Source organism: Herpailurus yagouaroundi, unplaced genomic scaffold (assembly GCF_014898765.1).
Source record: "Herpailurus yagouaroundi ecotype Mexico unplaced genomic scaffold, PumYag 28, whole genome shotgun sequence".
Classification (NCBI taxonomy): Eukaryota; Metazoa; Chordata; class Mammalia; order Carnivora; family Felidae; genus Herpailurus; species Herpailurus yagouaroundi.
Window position 1 is genome coordinate 32,924,934 of NW_024412376.1, and position 5,614 is coordinate 32,930,547.

A 5,614-nucleotide genomic window follows, 5' to 3' on the forward strand; every position below is an offset into this window, starting at 1 on the left:
ATATATAGTATATATATAACATATATAACATATATATAGTATATATATAACATATATAACATATATAGTATATATATATAACATATATATAACATATATATATATATAAATAACATACATATATGTTATTATGATCTCATCTCCACAATAAGAATTGTATCTGTCAGGTATAGTCTATATTCAAATGGAACAACCACTCTCCATTCAGTCCAGACCAGAGACTTCCAAATTTTCTCAGTTCACTGTGCCCTTAGTGTCTCACAAATTTTTTCACAGTGCCTATAGGGCAAAGGAAATACCAAACAGTTCCTTTTGTAAAGTAGCCACGGCCCATCAGTTTAATAAGTATTCGTTTACTAATAACATAGAAGCATTTGAAAGAAATAATGCTTATACATTGAAAAAATACATATTTGCATATAATTCTTAAATAACCACAATTACTAACAGGTGTGCCCCTGTCGGACACCACACACCTTTGCAAACCTTGACATCAGATTGGGCAACACCACCCTCATTTCCTGTTCCAGGTTCCTTTTCACATGGTGCTTGCTTCTAATCACAGAAACTGCTGAACATCCAGCTTTTCAAGGATATGACTTCACTGGAAGGAATGTAGGAGTGTCTAATATTCGAGCTATGAGGTACCTAGTAGTCTGTGCAGCATCCAACGAATGGATATTGAGCATTGCTGTGCTTCCCTTGAGCATTTGTAATATAGCACAGCACTCCAGTGTGAACTTGACAGTGTTCAGACAGGCACAGTCAACATTCGCTTTTGACAAGGTTTGCTAGCTTATAGGACTAAAACTCCTTTGTCTGGACCCATCTTTTCTCTGGTTATGTTAATATATTCTATCTGGGGGCGCCTGGGTGGCTCAGTCGGTTAAGCGTCCGACTTCAGCCAGGCCACGATCTCGCGGTCCGTGAGTTCGAGCCCCGCGTCGGGCTCTGGGCTGATGGCTCAGAGCCTGGAGCCTGCTTCCGATTCTGTGTCTCCCTCTCTCTCTGCCCCTCCCCCGTTCATGCTCTGTCTCTCTCTGTCTCAAAAATAAATAAACATTAAAAAAAAATTTAAAAAAATATATATTCTATCTGATACTTTTGCCCTAGGGCTAATTCCTTTTGCCTCAACCACCGGCTACAAATCTCTTTAAACTTTCTTTACCATTTAACTCTAAGGTGGAAACTCTATTTACCTCCATCTCAAGCTCCTAAGCAGAACCTTACTGCAGCTCTTGTGGACAAATGACAGAAACTACCCAAAACTGTTCAAGAAGTTGGTATGAAAGCTGCAAGTAACATGATGGGCAGATGATTGATCTGAAAAGATTTAGGTCTGTCACTCTGCTAGTCTTAGTGTTGTACCAAGCCCAGAAGAAACGTGAGTGCCAGAGTGAGACATCCCAGATCTTTACCTCTGTCCCTTGGGCTTGTTTCATGAACTCCATTGCAACAAATATGAATAATCCCCCAGACCAGGCTGAGGTTTCAGGGAGAAACAAAACTCCACCCCCCCCATGTTCTTTTCCTTTTTCTTCAGTCTATGATATGTGTTTCATTTTCTATCACAGAAAAGGAGGGAATGACATTTAAATAAGTACTAGTTAAATAATGCATTTTGGCTATCTCTGAATACATTAATCATGTGCTCAGTCATCATTGCTTCAGAGAACCCAACTTAGAGGCAGATCTCATTAGAATGTCAAAGAAACACAGTTTTTAGAAGGAAGCTCTAAAAATTGTCCCTAAATCGACTGGTATTTTACACGTTTCAATAATTGAAAAATACTTTTTGTTTTCCTTTTTCGATGTAGTATATATTGCCGTCGCTCAGAAACAAAAGGCAAGAACATAAAATCAAAGAAAAAGACTGGTTCAAGTATTTTGGTCTGTGAAAATGATTCCACTGATCATAAAAATCCTCTAGTGTAAGAGATGAAAGCTTATTGTCATTATCAAGTATCTCTTTTTTCAGTTTTTCTACTCTTAGCCAATTGTTGGAGGGGGACGTGAATATTGCTGAACAATAATACAACCTGCCCTTTAACATGTATAAGGAAACACTGGGAGGTTTTATTTATTAAGATTTCCTTCCAACCCCTCTAGTCAATAGTTTCTAATACTTGGTTTTGCAAGTATATTTCATTTATTCTTTAGGAATATTGAACATGCGGTTTGCCTAAAGTACTGGCCCAAGTGTTAGGCAATTAGGTTCTTTTCCGGCTCTCCCACTAGAAAACAATAATTTTGAAAATTACATATTAGATTTCACCAGGATTACCTGAGCAATAAACCTCCTCCAAATCCCAGTAGTTTCTGGCAACAGGCATTTACTTCTCCTTCACATTACATGTGGGTAGATCTGCTCTGGGACTGTGGATCATGTTCCCTGAATCACCTATTATCCCAGGGCCCAGATATGGAGCACACCCACCCAGGATGTGATGCTCATGTGATGGCAGGCAAGAGTTGGTGAGAATTCAAAGACTCCATGAAGTTTCATCTCAGACCTGTTGCGATGTGACTTCCACATTACGTTGGCAAAAGGAAGTCACGTGGCTAAGCCCAATATCAGTGGGATGGAGAAATATACTATTCTCAAGTGGAGAGTGAATATTTGATGGATGTTAATACATCCTACCTCAGTCTGCCATCTTGGTCACATTCACTTATTTCTTCCCACATAAAATGTGCTCACTTCCACTGCAGGGAAGGGACACGGCAAAAGTGTCCTGTAATCAGGGCACCAGGGTCTAAAGGCAAGATGTCATAATAGTGTCTATATAAGGGCTAATTGTGGCTCCTCTTGATTTTGAGACCTATGGGGAAAAAAAGACAACTCATCTGTACACACACACACACACACACACACACAACACAATTGTAGGACAAAACAGGTTAACCACAATAAACACCACCATCTGAAAAGGCAAAGAGTGGGAGACAGAAAGCAGTCACTGGTCCATAGCAATTCAGAAATCTTGGAGGCCAAATGTTGCATGATCCCCCATCCTTGGGGTTAGGTGATGTTTCTTGATTAGGCCCAATTTGGCTCCCTGGGAACAGCTCCCCAATCCACTTCTTCCATAGCTACTGGAACCACCATCTGGGAAAACCTTTTAGCTCATTGCTTCTCTGCTCCATTGAGGTTTATGAGATTGAGGGAGCTGAGCTGTTTCCAGCCCACAGAATTCGTGGCCCAAGTATCAGTTTGTGTTTGTTATAGTCAAATGCCTTTTACATCCAGGCTGGCGGTACCATTAGTAATATAACTTTTTGAGAAACTTTGCTGACATAGGTTTTTATTCCAGGGCTGTAGTCATGTCAAAATTCTTTTGAGTCATTTCTCCATCACTAGACTTAGTTACAAGTGCTTTAGGTTGATCAGCCCTCCCTGGGACCGAGTCTCTTGTCACTTTTCCTCAGCCATTTTATCCAAGTGAAAGGAGTTATTGGAGGCCACGTGAATTTAATCAGAAGTCTTAAATCTGTGATCATCGCAACTTTGATTTGTTTTTGCCCTCAGGCTGTGCCATGAGCATCAATTAGCATTTCGGCTCAAGGATTTCTCATCTTCTTCTTGACTATCTACGAATGAGAAACCATTTCATTTTCCAGTGCGCCACGCTCCCCTAGACTCTCCATGTCCCCTTGCAAACCACATAGATCCTTTCTCAGCTCATTCTTTCTTACATTACAAGATACAAACATAACAAATGACAACCAACTCCAAACAGTAAATATCTTAAGTACATTCTCAGCCTCCTGGGTATTTTCATTCAAAAGCTTAGCTAAATATTTCCCTATTGCGTAATATGGGTGGCCATTTTTTCCAGGCTCCTATAAATTTCCTTGCCACACACCAATCAGTCCCAAGCCAATACCAGAACTATTCATTTCTCTGTTGTTATTGTGGAAAATGCTTCTCTTCTATCAATACCTCCATTTGTCAGCTTCAAGAATATTTTATGTTGCATGGCAGGAAAAGAAAAAGAAAAATGTCAAAATCTTAATGATTTCATATTACAAATACTCAGATCTTATTTACATACTAACTGTTGGCTATAGGTTGTGTACTGAAGCTGTGTTTCAGCCTGTGAATTGGATTTAGGTGTGCTCCACAAGCTGGTGGAAAGTCGTGATGTCTTTTAAAGTCCAGACTTGTCAAAATAGCACTTCTGCCATATTCCATTAGCTAAAGCAAGTTACAGGATCAAGCCCCAAATTCATGGGGTGGAGAAGTACATTTCTCTCAGTGGCAAGAGAAAAGACTGAATATTTGTTGAAGAATAATGCAACTCACCACAGCTACTAAACTCTTACTGGCCTCATTACGATGTGAATCAAGGAAAGGAAAAAATGATGTATAAGCAATCATACTGTGTAACTAACAATTAGATGCTAAAATACCCTCTGTGTTTCTGATATTTGCAAAGTAGCTTTAAGCAAGTAGTTTTCAACCAAGCTGAAACATATCTACTTTTTGTTCTTTCCTACTGGGTGTCTACTGAAGTCAATGAGCATGTACTAATGATATTTAGATACAGTCCTGCACAGGCTATGGATGGCTTATAATTAGATTATCAGTGAGAAGTGTCAGTAGTTTCTTTATCTATAATGTCAAAACATATAAAAGTGAATTTATCACCCCTTTGGAGAAATTTCAACATCATTATGTCATCAGAGGGCTGCACTCAAGTTTATTTAGCAAATAAGTTGGCTTCTAGTACTATCGTAACATTGTCACTTGGCCTGTCAGCCCGGGTTACCCTGGCTTCCCATTTGCAAAATAAGAAAAGTAAGTTTTTCTGTAGCATGACCAGGCATAAAGTAAAACGTCTACTACTCATTCTCCATCTTCTACTCTCGGCATGAGTACAGGGGTGGTAGGAGGTTGGGATTTTTCTGAATGACATGAAGTTTTTGACCTTTACCTTTCAAATAATATTTACATACGAGGTTCAAACTTACAGCAGTCATCCTGAAGCTTATGCCAAAAGGGAAGTGTGAACCATGGCAGAATGTGCTTCTCTGGTGAGGAATTTCACTTATCCATTCTCAGCACCTTTAAAAATCGCACTCAGAGCCTGACAGTCATTTCAGAATGTTAACAGATCTCTGGTGGTCTGCAATGAGCACCTGTATCAGTGTCGTCTGTTTTGTACATGTGTCCTAATATGTCACCATTCTAAGACAATTATGCATCCATCTGTCAGATCTCATAACTGTAGGGATAAGAGTGAAAGATTCAATGCGTCTAAAAGAATTTTATATATACCAGTTGCCTATGTCAATTTCCCACCTGTTTATTTTATAACAAGCTCAAATTTATAAGAAGGGATATGCATAACCACTTTCAAGGCAAAGAGTTCCATGGTTGAGACGGTCTTCTCCGTTCTTCAGGAACACCAGTATCATTTCATCCACTCGTCACAGAAGTGTGACCTGCACTTGAATAGAGCCAGAAAATACTGGAGTGAGTGAAGGATAAAGTAAATTGCATAGAATTTTAATTCGTAGAGGTGTGTTCTCCACCTGAAATCTCCTCTTGTTCATAAATTAAAGTTGAATCTGTGATCCAAAGGTGATCTAATCCCCAGATAAATCAAGC